The 15,409-nt window shown below is 43.9% G+C and overlaps 1 protein-coding gene across 1 annotated transcript in view; it reads right to left on the bottom strand.

Annotated features, from left to right (window-relative positions):
- LOC117824305 (unconventional myosin-VI-like) overlaps window positions 1–6,766 on the bottom strand; it is a 31,212-nt gene extending 24,446 nt beyond the window's left edge. Inside the window, exon 1 of the mRNA XM_034699761.1 lies at window positions 6,589–6,766. The gene's annotated coding sequence lies outside the window, so the exon portion shown is untranslated. The remainder of the gene's footprint in view (window positions 1–6,588) is intronic.
- Between the last annotated feature and the right edge of the window lie 8,643 nt (window positions 6,767–15,409).

Genomic DNA, 15,409 nt, shown 5'->3' with positions numbered 1-15,409 from the left:
GGGAGAGGGAGAGAGGCACGAGAGCGAGAGATGAGGGTGCGGGAGAGAGGAGAGAGAGGAGAGAGAGAGAGAGAGGGAGAGAGAGAGAGGGAGAGGGAGAGAGAGAGAGAGAGAGAGAGGGAGGGAGGGAGAGAGGGAGGGAGGGAGAGAGGGAGAGAGGGAGACACAGAGCTTTGTTCCTGAAGCAGACGTTCTCTAAAAAACCTGAAGATTAAAAATAGATTCACGTCTTCAGATCGATGTCCGAAGAATCCAATCAGACTCTGAACCTCAGAGCTGGTTTTCCTTTGTTTGAATATTAGAGAGGAAACACAGAGAGGAGATGTTTGGTGAAGAAGCTCGTGTGGAGCTCGTGTGAAGTGAAGCTCGTGTGAAGTGAAGCTCGTGTGAAGTGAAGCTCGTGGAATCAAAATCATTGAAACCACTGTCTTCAAAACAGGAAGTCACAAAATCTGAGACGGTAGAAGTCTGAGATCTGTTCTCCTTTGTGAAGTTAAAACTGATTTTAAAAAAGGGACATATTAAAGAAATATTAGAGGCCGAGATTCAAAAGTTGCGAATGCACGCATTGCATTGAAAGCTTCTGAACATTTCAACAAGCTTTGCAGGCAAAATGTTCCAAAGTCTTCACACGCGTCCCTAACGACATGAAGATCTGCCGTCGTCTGGGGAGCGAGACGAATCTCTGGTCTGGTTTATATGTCTACATCACATAAAAATGTAACCACGCATCGAGCCCTGTGATTGGTCAGCTGGCTTGCTATTCCCTGAATCGCTGTGCATCAGCTCTACTGCGCAAGCTGCATCCACCGGTCTAAAAATATGAGTCCAATGCGGAAGTGCTAAAAACTGCAGTTCATCGAGTGTCCACTAGAGGCTGGCTCCGGATGTACCGGAAACCACATACACACCAATTCAAAGAGCCGATCTTTACAGCAGAAATAAACATGTTTACAGCCTGGTTCAAAAAATGAGTGGAGTCTGGATAACTCATTTCGGCACACACTGTGAGGGCGGTGAATTTATTATAACTCAGTATTGAACTTATGAGTTTTGCCCATATAAGGGCGTGGCTGACTTAATTGACAGGCGGGAACACTGTAGCTGTTGGCTAGGAGGCTCAAAGCCCGCCTCTTTACCTCACACTAGCTCCACAGAAGTTAAGTTGAGTTCAACATTTCCAATATGGCTGCCACCGCCGATTGGCTTCAAAACAGCGCTTCAGGAACAGATGGGTGACGTCACGGATACTACGTCCATTATTAATACAGTCTACGGTCTTAACACGCGTCCCTAACGGCAGGAAGTATCTCTCATCCTCTGGGGAAGACCAGATCCTGTATAATAATGGACGTAGTCTCCGTGGCGTCACCCGTCTGTCTCTGAAGCTCTGTTTCTGAAGCCGATCGGCGGCGGCAGCCATATTGGAGATGTTGAACTCAACCTAACGTCTGTGAAGCTAGTGTGAGGTAAAGAGGCGGGCTTTAGCCTCCTCGCTAACAGCTACAGAGTTCCTGTCTGTCAATCAAGTCAGCCGCGCCCTTATTTGGGCAAAACTTGTAAGTTCAATACTGAGTTATAATAAATTCCCCCCGTACAGAGAAATGAGCTCATCAGACCTGAACCGTCTTTTGAACCAGGCTGTAAACATGTTTATTTCTGCTGTCTCTTTGAATGGGTGTGTATGTGGTTTCCTGTACTTCTAGTGGACGCTCGAGGAACTGCAGTTTTTAACACTTCTACAAGGGCTTCATATTATAAGATTGGAGGTTGCTGCTTGGCTCGAAGCCGCCATAGTTTCCTGTTCACAAACAAGCAGTGGGAAATAACACTGACAACTAGTGTTCGGGAGGAGTACTGCAGAGCGACGTGAACCCTGTGACGTACATTAGACTTTAGCTTTAACACTAATTCTTAATGATTCAATCCAACTCCGATCTTTACTTCACCGTCACAGAGTCACTTTGTCGCAGCTCTACTTTCAGACAACACATCGTATCCCTCCGCCTGCAGCGTACTGATCAGAGATATCCCTTTAAAGAAGCTGACGGTGCCACCGCCTTCTTCCAAGAGGGTTATGAGGGAGGTTGGGGAGTGGAGGTAATGCAACCCCGCTTCAGAAAACAGCTATTATACTGCAAAGGCTTCTGGGTACAAAGAGACGGACGTTGACATGTGATATCTGCCGTGTTAAGACGATGTCGTCCGTTAAACATCTTTTCTACTTTAAGGTGGTTTCAAACTCACCACTGAGTACACACGAGTCCACATGACTTCTGTTTACAGGCCCCGGTCTGCTCCTGATCCGGCACCGTGTGTGAAACCAAAACACAATAACAGAGTGGCCTCGGTCCTCGACGCTCCTGCTCCCTCAGAGACCACAAACCCCCCCGGAGCGAGGCCGCCGCGCTCGCAGACGCTGCTGTAAGTCGACACTCTTCATCACCATCCACAAGAGTCTGAGGTCTGCCCAGAGAGGCACGACTAATCCAGCTCACATTCCCCTAATTATAAAGGGCGGGTGGGGGGGGGGGGGTTCCCTAACCCCTTCATAACCTCCGTCATTAACACGCCTCCATCAGGAACGAGATATGTACGAAGCCTCGAGCTCCATCGTCAGGAGAGAGTGGACTCAGCAGAGTTCACCTCCTGAACTCACACCTGTAGATCACAATGATCCTGAGCTACTTTACACACGTCTGAGAGATAATCCAGACCGGTCAGGGGTCTGTGAACGAGACCTGAGACTGTCCTGAGTTCATACTCACACCGGGATGTGTTCAGTGTTTCCTTCAGACTGAGGCTGCAGAGGAGGAGAGGAGGGGGGGTGAAATATCTTTACATGGAGTCTCCAACTTCACAACTTCTACCTGCTCACCTTACTGTCTCTCATTTCTGTTCCCTTCCCCCTCTACACACACACACACACACACACACACAAACACACACACACACACACACCTGCAGCTTCCCTCTGTTATACACACAGCGGTGTGTCCCGCCCCGCCTCCTATTGTTTCCCTCCTCTGTCTGTCTGATCTTTGATAACATCCCTCATCATCATCATGTTTTAAAAAGACGTCCAGATAAGTGAACTCACACTCAGTGATCTGTCCCTCGATGTGACGTTATCACGACAGGATGAAACGTGTTAATGATGACGCGTACAGAGCGTGTCAGAAGCAAACGACAACCTCAGGCCGTGAGATACGAAGCTCATGCAGAAGTGTTACAAACTGCAGTTCCTCGAGCGTCCACTTGAAGTGCAGGAAACCACATACACACCCATTCAAAGAGCCGATCTTTACAGCAAACAATACAAAGATATTCAAGTTACAAGTTTTGCCCAAATATGGGCGTGGCTGACTTGATTGACAGGCAGCAACACTGTAGCTGTTAGCGAGGAAGCTAAAGGCCCGCCTCAACTCCACCTCTTTGCTTCATAGTCGGTCGACCAAAGTTAGGTTGAGTCAGCATTTCCAATATGGCGACTAGGGATGGGCAATGATTTTCGAATATTCGTTCACTTTGTAAAAATGGAAGAGTTACTTCAAATATTTTCTCATTTTAAAAGTACAATTAGTCATCCTTTTCACCGGTGCCTGGTTGTAATACAGTATTCCCACCAGATGGTGGCTACAGAGCGTCTTAAACCACAGAAGAAGAAGAACGCTAACTGCATTAAATAGCAAAACTGATGACTGACTGATTCAGGAACCGGTTCGCGGGTTTGGTGCGCGATTCGAAATGTAAGGGGCAGCGCACGGTCACAACCTCCTCCCCAATTTGTTTCCACTTCCCTGATGACCCGGCCATTGTATCATACAGACAGACACCATATTAAGAAGTTTATTATTTATGTATTGGCATCACAAACATCATTCATTCATTTAATAACCAAAGGGATGGTGTCATTATAATCACTGCGCCTCCCTCATATATGTCCCCTCTGCACACTCCCTGTGTCCTAACTCCTCCCTCATATATGTCCCCTCTGCACACTCCCTGTGTCCTAACTCCTCCCTCATATATGTCCCCTCTGCACACTCCCTGTGTCCTAACTCCTCCCTCATATATGTCCCCTCTGCACACTCCCTGTGTCCTAACTCCTCCCTCATATATGTCCCCTCAGCACACTCCCTGTGTCCTAACTCCTCCCTCATATATGTCCCCTCTGCACACTCCCTGTGTCCTAACTCCTCCCTCATATATGTCCCCTCTGCACACTCCCTGTGTCCTAACTCATCCCTCATATATGTCCCCTCTGCACACTCCCTGTGTCCTAACTCCTCCCTCATATATGTCCCCTCTGCACACTCCCTGTGTCCTAACTCCTCCCTCATATATGTCCCCTCTGCACACTCCCTGTGTCCTAACTCCTCCCTCATATATGTCCCCTCTGCACCCTCCCTGTGTCCTAACTCATCCCTCATATATGTCCCCTCTGCACACTCCCTGTGTCCTAACTCCTCCCTCATATATTTCCCCTCTGCACACTCCCTGTGTCCTAACTCATCCCTCATATATGTCCCCTCTGCACCCTCCCTGTGTCCTAACTCATCCCTCATATATGTCCCCTCTGCACACTCCCTGTGTCCTAACTCCTCCCTCATATCAACAAACTCTGCAGAGGATCAATGACATGACATCCACGACACACATCCGGGATACTCCAGGAATCCCCCGGCTGGTGTTCCCGTCCCTCTCACCCTCCCCGCCTCCAGCTGTTCCCCCTGTGTTCCTGAACACAACACAATAAAGCTCTACAGATGTTTACAGGAAGACAGCATGAGCAGGATTCTCTGAATGAGACTCAGACTGCCGTCTTCTGTTGTTGTAGTCGTCGTATTCAAGGATATCTTAAGTGGATGAAGATGCATGTAAACAGCTTATCCTGAATAAGACACTTGGACCTGGCTCCACTACCCAGAATGCCCAGCGCGGTCACATTTCTGCAGCCAGCGAGTAAAGCATGTTCTTACACTTCTCACTTAATACTTTTACACCCAGTCCAAGCCCTGCAGGGAGTGATACGCATCTCACCGCGGCTGCCAGCTAATCCAATAATCATTCAGATATTCAGGATCATTTCCGGGAGGGGGGACTTTGATCCCTGAAGTTCGTGAACCTCCCTGCACTCAGGAAGGACAGCACAGTTTCCTGCTGTGACATAATGCAAATATACGGCAATTCATACGGCCATAAAGAGGGAGCAAAAGTCAAAGTCCCTGCAGGGTCCAGGCTACAGAAGAGGCCTCCACTTGAGACCGAGCATGCATGCTGGGGAAACTACAACACTCCCAGCTCTGTAGGGTTAAAACGAGCATTAGGATCTGACAGACAGTGTGCTGTTTGAGTGTGTGTGCAGGGTTTCAGCTCAGCTCTGTGGAGATGAAATAACCATGATAGAAATGTAAAAGCAGCTTCAGCCTAAAGAACACGCTCAGGAGGAACACAATAAGCACAGAGAGCTCTTATGTAATCATGCAACACAGATAGAAAGCACAGCCATGACTGAGCTTGTTCCTGCATCCTGACTTCAGAGGGATGCCACATTATCAGGCAGCAGCAATCTCACAAAGGCCAAACCCTCCACCACCAACCGGCCGGCCGGGGCTTTTTTTATCATGCAAAACATGTCCATTGATTCTTCTTCTTCTTCCCAGGCTCAGCAGCAGCAGGAGCAGTGTGGGTGTGTGAGTGTGTGTGAGTGTGTGAGTGTGTGTGTGTGCAGGCCTCAGTCGTGCTGTATTGTGAGATCTGACATATTGGAGCTGCTGTACAACAACACAGCCTCTCCTGTCCTGTCTGCACCACTGAATCCTCCCTGTGATGGACTGAGGCTTGTGCTAAATGCTCCCCTCTCTGTGTGCTGTGCTGTAGCTGTGTAAACACAATCAGGCGTGCAGCCGAACCTCCTTTAAAAAACATGAGCGTCTGACATCTCTGGGTGTATCAGCTGTTTTAACACACTGTGAACAATGAATCAACACTTTTTCTGATGTAGGATATCATCATCTTTAATTCGGCGTTGAAATAATCAATAAAATATCCCAACTTTTCTGTAATTTAACTTTTGAACATTGTTTGCCGGGTGCAGCGCTTCTGCTCGTTGAGCGCTCTGGAGGCTTGGGAGCGTCATTGAGTGGATTTAAAAAGTTAGATCCATGCTGAGATTAAAGAATGCATATTCAAATATTAATGAGCCGAATTAAAGTCTGTCTCCTGATTGATCGAAATATATAATGAAATATGTTTTTATATGCAGATGCATTTTATTATACTTAGAATAACTGTAAGTTTCCCTGAGTTTGAATGGAGTCTGGTGCAGACTCCTCTTGACAAAGCTACACAAACCCAGGCTCGATCCCTGCAGTCCAAACCTACAATCACTCATATTCTACATGTAGGAATAACACAGACATGATCTGTGCTGTGTTCTGAGGTGGATTACTGCAGTGTGTTAGAGCTCTCAGCTGTGTGTGTGTGTGTGTTTCGTCCTGATAAAGCCTCAGTGTGTGTTGACAGCCTCCCCGTGCAGCTAGCACCAGGGAACAGCTCCGTGGTTTGTCCGTGTTTCCTCCTCACCTCGGTTCCTCGTGGATTCCCTCAGAGTCTGAAGAATGGATCTTCCTCTTCTTTGGTGAAATAAGATCCCAGTGAACAGGTCCAGAGGCCCGGGTGTCTCTCTCTTGGTGATGGGTGTCCTCTCCGGCAGCCTGGGCCAAACTCTCCCCGCCCTGCAGCCTCCGAGTCCCGCAGCGATCCTGGGAAACTGGACCCGTGACGTCACGAGCAGGATAAATAGCCCGTCTGAGAGAGTCCCGCCTGTAGGGGGCGCTGTGCAGACCATGAGGGGGGTGTAATCATAGACTGGGTGTAATCAAGCTCTGAAGCACAATGGAGCGTCCTAGGTGGGACCATGCGAGCCCCAGCAGAGTCATGCAGGACAGTGATGGAGGGGAGACAGGGGACAGCTGGCACCTTTAGGACCAACCTGATTATTATAACCATCTATCTTCTAATTAAACCCCAATGAGACAGAGGTGATGACATTAAATAGAATAGCCTTTATTTGTCATTGTCAGGTGGACAATGAAATTAGAACAGTGCTCCTGCAGGGGCATGAGGTAAATACAAATAAAATAAAAACAGTTGGAAGATATTTATAAAAGACAAAATAAATACAGTAATAATATAAAACAAATGTCAAATATACACAGTCAGGTGGGGAGAGGTATTTGGGTTTAGGATATTGCACATTATATGAACAGTTTTCACAGTTCCCTGGTATTTCACTTGACATTAATATTATTGCAAAGTTATAAATATAAATATTGCACATGAGGGGATTGTTTGTGTCAGCTGTTTGTGGGTGTTTAGTGTTGGGAAGATACTGTCTCTGAGTCTGTTTGTCCGTGCTCTGTGTGAACAGTAATGAATGAAGGAAGTATTTTGAATTGGACCCTAAAACTACGGTGGCCCTGAAAGTCAGCTGCACAACCTATTTATGTAAAATAAAATTCAGTGAATGCAAAAAGCAACAGAATGTTTATTTGAAGGTGAAAATGACCCAAAAATACAACTTTAAAAATACAAAAAGAAAATAAATATCTAAAAAGGTGAAATTAAATCATGAATTCGTCAGAAATCTTTTTCAATCAATCTTTATTTGTATAGCGCCAAATCACAACAAACGTTATCTCAAGACTCTTTTACAAACATAGGAGGTCTAGACCACACTATGTCAAATTATGAACAGAGACCCAACACCAAGACAGGATCAGACTCAGTCTGACCCCACCTTAATCCATCATGAGCATTGCACATCGCAGTATTTAGCTAGTTACAGTGAAGAGGACAAACTTCCTTTAACAGGCAGAAACCTCCAGCAGGACCAGACTCATGTTAGACACACATCTGCTGAGACCGAGTTGGGTCTGGAAAGACAGATAGAGGGGAGTAAAAGAGAGAGAGGTGATAGTGATGAGACGAGTCATAGAAGCTGTTGCCGCTGGAGTCCAGATCGTCCGCAGCAGGAGGACGTCTACGGCAGCTCAGAGGAATCTACGAGAGAATGGAGCTCAGGGACTCCAGAAAGGTCTATGGTTAGTAACTTTAATGGGACAGGCAGAGTTAAAGTAAGTGATGAAGGGGTTGGGGGGGAAGAGGGTGAGCTAGGATCCCAGTGTGTCAGTGTGCCAGTTCCCCCGGCAGTCTAGGCCTATAGCAGCATGATTTTTTGTCTTTGGAATATTTTCTTTTTTTTGTGTTGTATCAAATGTTTTTGAATTTCATGAAATATTTTTAAAGTTTGTGAAATGTTTTTTTTTTTTTTTTTTTGCTTTCGTGAAATATTCAAACTTTAGTGAAATGTTTTTGGAATTTACTGATTTATTTTTTCTGGTCATGAAATGTTTCTGCAGAATTCAGGGCCGTCGTACAAAACGTCATAAACAACTTATAAACTTTATTTATTTTAACTATAATTTCAGAGGTAAGGAAATCTCTTTTTCATGCATATCTATGTGTACTTAAATTTATATATATTTTTACAGTTATAATATCTTTATTTGTATTTCACTTTTCAATAAAGTAACAAAGTGCTTCACAAAAATAATAAAAACACAATAAAAGCAGACAATAAAACATTAAAGATTAAAATAAATTCACAGAATAAAAGCTTTATGATAAAAGTGTGTCTTGAGTAGTGAAATAAAATGAGGGACTGACTCTAGGAGTTCCACAGTCAGGGGGGGGGGGGCTTTGACAGCAGAGACCCTGTCCCCTTTAGTTTTTAGTCTAGACCGTGGAACAGCAAGCAGAGCCCTGCCAGAGGATCTCAGACTGAGTCCTGGTTCATGGGGGGATAAGAGCTCAGAGATGTATCGAGGGGTGAGTCCATGTTGTGCTTTAAACCTGATTAAAAGTGTCTTAAAATCGATCCTATATTAAATATTAAAGCACATATTTTGACATTTATGTTTATAAGAATATAAATAAGTGGACCTATTTATTGTGTTCTTATTTATTATTATTATTATTAATAGTAGTATTTGTTATTATTATTATTTTAGCCCCTATTTTTCATTTTTTCATTAAGTTGATTTAATTTCCTCTTGTTGTTATTTCATGAGTTTGATATTTCCCCGATCTTATCTTTTGTTTTGGTTTCTTAAAAATGTAAAATATTCTGCTTTTATTTGCAGGAAAATTATTGAAATTAAATTCAAATTCAAACAACTTTATTAATCCCTCTCAGGGCAGTTTGTACAATAATGATAATAACAAACAGGGACATACGGCACTGACAGCAGAAAAGTAAAAGATAAGCAGATAAAATCAATAAAGGATCAGTATGATAAGAGATTAAAGGGTCAGTCTGGTAAGAATAGATAAATAAAGTCCATTCAAATGTCTAATTAATTTAAGGAGTGAGGTTACACCCTGAAGTTTAGTAACATATACATTAAAACAGGTTTTTAAAGGTCTGTTTTATCCTGGTGCAGAACATGGGTCCACCTCGAGTGACTGTCCAGATGTTACAGATGCGGCTCTCTCTCCATATTTCACTCTGACACAGGAAGGATGGAGGCCCACATGGTTCAAAAGTGTCCGGTTTGACTCCTGCTGGGAGTCTGTGTCCCTCTGTGACGACATGTTTCCTGTCTGTTCTCTGAGTTAGTTCAGGAGACTTTGACCTTTCCTACAAACTCAAGCTCCAAAAACATTCACCTGTCTCTGAGACATGTCTCTATTTTTAAAGGTTTAGAGTAAATACTTTATATTATATACATGTTGTTTATTGTGATCTCAAATCTATCCCTCTAATTGCCTCCTCTCTCTGTTGTCTGTCTGCACGTGTCACACTGAGCAGTAATACTATAAAGAGGTGGAGATTAACGGGGATAATCTGTCTGCTGCTGCACCCTCCTCTGCTCTCTGCAGACAAACGTGTCCGAGGACCCCCGGGAGAACTCACAGGGGGGTCCCGGAATTTTAACTTTACTGTAAATCCATCCAGAAGTAACAGAATCACAGGAACCAAGGGGACTTTAGGGACTGGGTTTAGACCTTTATATACGGTCTGTAATAAAACCCTGAAGGATGGGAGACCTCTGGAAGAAGAATCAAACAGGTCTACACTGAGTCTGATTAACGTCCCTGTATGAGGAAATATTAAACAACCAGTGACGTGAAATTAAAACAGGTTGCATCTTTTTCTGTCCACAAAAAGTAACTCTCTAAAGTTTTAAATCAAATGTAATTTCAATGAACAGCGCAGGGAAATCCAAACCTGTGATCTCTTTTAATGTAAAATTCTGTCAGAGAGGAGAAGATGACTTTCTCAGAGAACACAGAACTAAAACTATCAGACTGATCCTGAAAGACTTTTACAAGATCCAGAGGAACTTCTACAAAATTCAATATATAAGTTGCAGGATTCAGGGACACTTTTATAAGATCCCAAGAGATTTGCAAGATTCAAAATGTTTCTGAGACCCCAAGAAAGTCTCTAAGATCCAGAGAGACTTTTGCAAGACACCAAAAAAGATTTTGGAAAGTCCAGAGTGACTAACGTGAGATCCCAGGAAACTCTTTCAAGGTTCCAAGAAACTTTAACAAAATCCAGAACAACTTTTGAAAGATCCAAAGATATTTTTGAGATCCTGCACCTTAAAAAAGATTCCAAGAGACTTCTACAAGGTCCCAGGAGAAATTTGCAAGTTTTAAAAAGACTTTTGAAAGATTTGAAATGTTTCTGAGACCCCAAAGAAGTCTGGATCCCAAGAGACTTTTTGAAGGTATAACAAGATTTTTTTGCAAGATTCAAGGAAAGTCCGCAGTGACTTCTGAGAGATCCATGGAGACTGTTTTGAGGTTCTAAGAGACTTTGACAAGATCCAGAGCGACTTTGCAAGACTCCAACTATTTGTTTCAAGATCTCAGGATATTTCTGAGATCCCACAACTTTAACAAGATTCCAAGAAACTTGTAAAAGGTCCCAGAGACATTTTGCTAGACTTTTGCAAGATTCTGAAACACTTTTACACAATCCATAAAACCTTTTGCAAGAATCCTTTGTGAGCTCTTTCACAGGATCCCAAGATCCCCATAGAAAGTTGCAGGATGCAAAGATGTGAGATCCCACCAGACGTTTGCCAGACCAGATGAAACTTCAAAGATCTCTGAGGCTTTTGCAAAATCCCTAAAATCTTTTGCAAGACTCCAAGAATCCTTTGGGAGTTCTTACAGAACTTCTACAAGATCCCAGGAGAATTTTGTGAGATTACCCAAAAGACATCTGCAAGATTGCAAAGTACAGAGTGACTTCTGTGAGATCCCTGGAGACGGTTCTGAGGTTCTAAGAAACTTTAACAAGATCCAGAGTGACTTCTGTGAGATCCCTGGAGACGGTTCTGAGGTTCTAAGAAACTTTAACAAGATCCAGAGAGACTTCTGAGAGATCCCAAGATATTTTCTGAGATCTTGCAACTTTTACAAGATTCCAAGAGACTCGTGTGAGATCCTCCAAGACTTTTGCAAGACCAGATAAAACTTCAAAGATCTCTAAGACTTTTACATAATCCTGAAAGACTTTTGCATACACCCTAAAATCTTTTGCAAGATTCTGAGAATCCTTTGAGTTCTTAAGGATTTGTTTGCAAGATCTAAAGAGACTTTAGTCTAAGAGACCTCTCATTAGATTTTGCAAGATTTGAGGAGACTTTCTCAAGATTCTTAGAGACTTCTGTCAGATCCCAAGAAACTAATGTGAGATCCTAAGAGACTTTTGCAAGATCCTGAGAAACTCAAGATCCAAAGAGACTTCAGTGAGATTCCAAGAGGCCATTACCAGATCCTGAGACTTCTGCCTGATTCAAAGAGACTTTTGTAAGATCTTGAGATCCTGAGGGACCTTTGTAAGATCCCAGGAGACTTTTCCAAGATGTAAGACATATTGGAGATGTGTTTTCCTCTGCATGTCCTCTCTGGGGCTTTGCAGGTTTCTTTCTTTGACCCTCTTAAGGTGAGTTTGTAGACGTGATATCCCTCCATCTTTGTGATCCACTGATGAAATACCTGCAGGACTCCTACGGCATCCTCAGCCGTACTTTCCCTCCATCAACATTCTAAAAGGTTTTAATAAAGTCGTATTGAATATTTCATGTTGTTAAGATTCACTGATTGAGCTCTTTAAGAGAGATGACAAAGCAACAGTTCAGGAGTCATCAATATTTCAGTGTTCAGTAAGCTTAGACTCTGTGAGTCCCGTCTGTCTGAAGAGAGGACGCCACTCAACACCAGACTGAAACCTGAGAGCAGCTCTTCATAACAACACACCTGAGAGACCCGGGACACGTCTGCCTTTGGAAACATGTTGCACCGTCTGTATTTGAACTTTAGTCCTTTCTTTGAGGCAACATTTAAAAATCCTGTTTTGGTGAATGTGTGAAAATATCAGCCAATCACAGCTCAGCTTGAGGAGTCACTAAGTTATTCAAAGCTCGACTCAAAAGGCAGCTGGACCTCTCTGAAGTTCACCAGGAAGTTTCACCTCTCGTCCAAAAGGCTTCTTCAGATCTAGACTGACTCGTATGTGGAGCTAGACATTTAAGACTCTGAGGGTCAGAAGGATGTGAAGGAGTTGATTTTTAGTAACAGGGTTGTTGTCCTGGTTTTCCAGAGTTGTTACCGTCCCCTGCTGTAGGAGAATCTGTAGGGTGTCTCAAGATAAACAGGACAACCCTTTGAAGACAGCAGTGTATACATCCTGTCAATGAAGCCGTCTAAGTTACACATGAACAACCCCGTTACCTACGTTTAAAGTCGACTCTCTATCACTCACTTATGACAGAAGGGGAATGATTTCTTCAGGGGGACGCTAGACAGACTGTCACAACAACCCAACGACAGAAGGTCAATGTAACAACCACAAAGGAAGCTAGATCATTAGCACTGGTAACAACAACCCCAACGACTCCCCCACAACAGGGGATGGTTACGACTCCTGGAAAATTAACTGATAGCTCTGATAACCGCAACTTCAATGACTTCACAGCCAAAGGGAACAGTTACAACTCCCAAACACTTGGTCAAACATCCTAGTAACAACCACAACGACTCCACTACGATGATGGGTGATAACGGCTTCAAAAAACTAGCTGATAACTCTGATAACGACAACCTCATTGGCTACCCAACGGCAGGGAATGGTTTCAACTCCAAAACACTTGTGCAAAAGCCCTAGTAACAACAACCCCAACGACTCCCCTACAACAAGAGTTGGTTACGACTCCAAGTAACTATGTGATAGCCCTGATAACGAAAACTCCCAAGGACTCTACGCTACAGGGAATGTTAAGACACCAGGAAATCACATCAAAAGCCTGGATAGTAACCACTCCAACGACTCCTGTGTGATGGGGGATGGTTACAAATATGGGAAACTAGCTGGTAGCCCTGATAACAACAACAACAACCCCAACGACTCCCCTACGACAAGGAATGGTTACAACTCCAGGAAACTAGGACTATATCCCTAAGTATGACAACCCCAACGTCTCTCTTACACTCTACTACAACGACTCTACTACAGGAGATTGATAGATTCTGGGAAACAAGGTCAAAAGTCCTGGTAACAACAACCCTGACGACTCCCCAACGATAAGGGATGGTGACAACTCCAGGAAAATAGCTGGTAGCCCTGATAATAACAACCTGATGACTCCCCTATGAAAAGGGATGCTTACAACTCCAGGAAATGAGGACAATAGCCCTGGTAACAAACCAACGACTCTCCTACTACACAAGATGGTTATGCCGCAAAAAAAACTAGCTAATAGCCTTGGTAATGACAACCCCAGTGACTCTCTTGTGATGAGGAGTAGGTACTACTCCAGAAAACTAGCTGATAGCCCAACAACAACTCTCCTACCGCAGGTTGTAGTTCGACTCGAGGTCAAAAGCCCAAGTAACAATAACCTAACGACTCCCCTATGAAGCAGGATGGTTACGACTCCAGAAACTATCTGATAGTCCTAACAATTACAACCCCATCGACTCTCCTACTGTAGGTGATGGTTAGGCTAAGTTGAAACAAGGTCAAAAGCCCTGGTAACAACCCCAACGACTCCCTAAGGACTAGGGATGGCTGAAACTCTGGGAAACTTGTACTAAATCCCTGAACAGACTTTCCTACCACAGGGAATAGTTCTAACCTCAGGAAACTAGCTATTAGCTCTTAGCTCTTAGCTCTAACAATCCTAACAACTCGCCTACTGCAGGGGATGGTGACAACTCCAGGGAACATGCTAATATCCTTGATAACAACAACCCCAATCAAACTCCTGGGGAAGGATAGACTCTAGGAAACAAGGTCAAAAGTCATGATAACAACTCCAACAACTCTCCACAGCAAGGACGGCCCTGGTAACAACAACCCTGACGACTCCTCTAAGTAATGGGATGGTTACAACTCCAGGAAACTAGCTCATAGCCCCAACGACTCTCATACAACAGGTAATGATTAGACTCTGGTGGAACTAGGTCAAGAGCTCTGGTAACAACTAACGACTCCCTTACTATACAGGATGGTTATGACTCCTGGTCACGACAAACCCAAAGACTCTCCCATTGCAAGGAAGGGTTGGCCTCAGGGAAACTTAGACAATACCCCTGGTTAGGACAACTCCAACTCCCCTATGGTAGGATGGTTCGACTCTGGGAAACTAGGTCAGACCCCTGGTTATGACAACTCTGACTCCCCTACGGTGGGATGGGTACAACTCCAGGAAACATGGTCAGACCCTGGGTTATAACAACTCTGACTTCCCTACGGTGGGATGGTTACGACTCCAGGAAACTAGGGGGGCAGCCCTTGGTGAAGACAACCACAACAACATATTAGGACAGGGGATGGCAATAACTTCCTGACACTAGGTCAATAAGTCCAGTAGTAACAAATCCAACGACTCCCCGACGACAGGGGGGTCGACTCTCCACTGCCTGAATTAGATTTCCTGATTTCCTTTGCAGAGACATGTTTCTACATCCAGGCTTTAAATACTCAAACACAGAGAAGTTAGAGGAGCAAGTTACAAACTCTGGAAACAGAACTATCCCAGGGTCCCTGAATGCAGCATACATGTATATAAAATCCAGTCTCTTTTTTATTTAAAGAACGTCTCTTTGATATTTTCTTCTGGTTGTTGCATATGTTGATTCATATGCACATAAATATTTACATTTAACACTTATTGAGTTTAAGCTCCTCCCAGTTTTTGTCAGAGCTTCTCTGGACCTGAAAAAACACAAACCTTTGATAAACAGTGAAATACAAAATAACACAAATAATACAATCTGGTCTTCAGACTCTCCCGGTGGAAATAAAACGTTAAGGCGAATG

This window comes from Notolabrus celidotus, chromosome 13 (genome assembly GCF_009762535.1).
Source record: "Notolabrus celidotus isolate fNotCel1 chromosome 13, fNotCel1.pri, whole genome shotgun sequence".
Classification (NCBI taxonomy): domain Eukaryota; kingdom Metazoa; phylum Chordata; class Actinopteri; order Labriformes; family Labridae; genus Notolabrus; species Notolabrus celidotus.
Note: the sequence above shows the minus strand (reverse complement) of the source record. Positions and strands in the feature narration are given on the sequence as shown.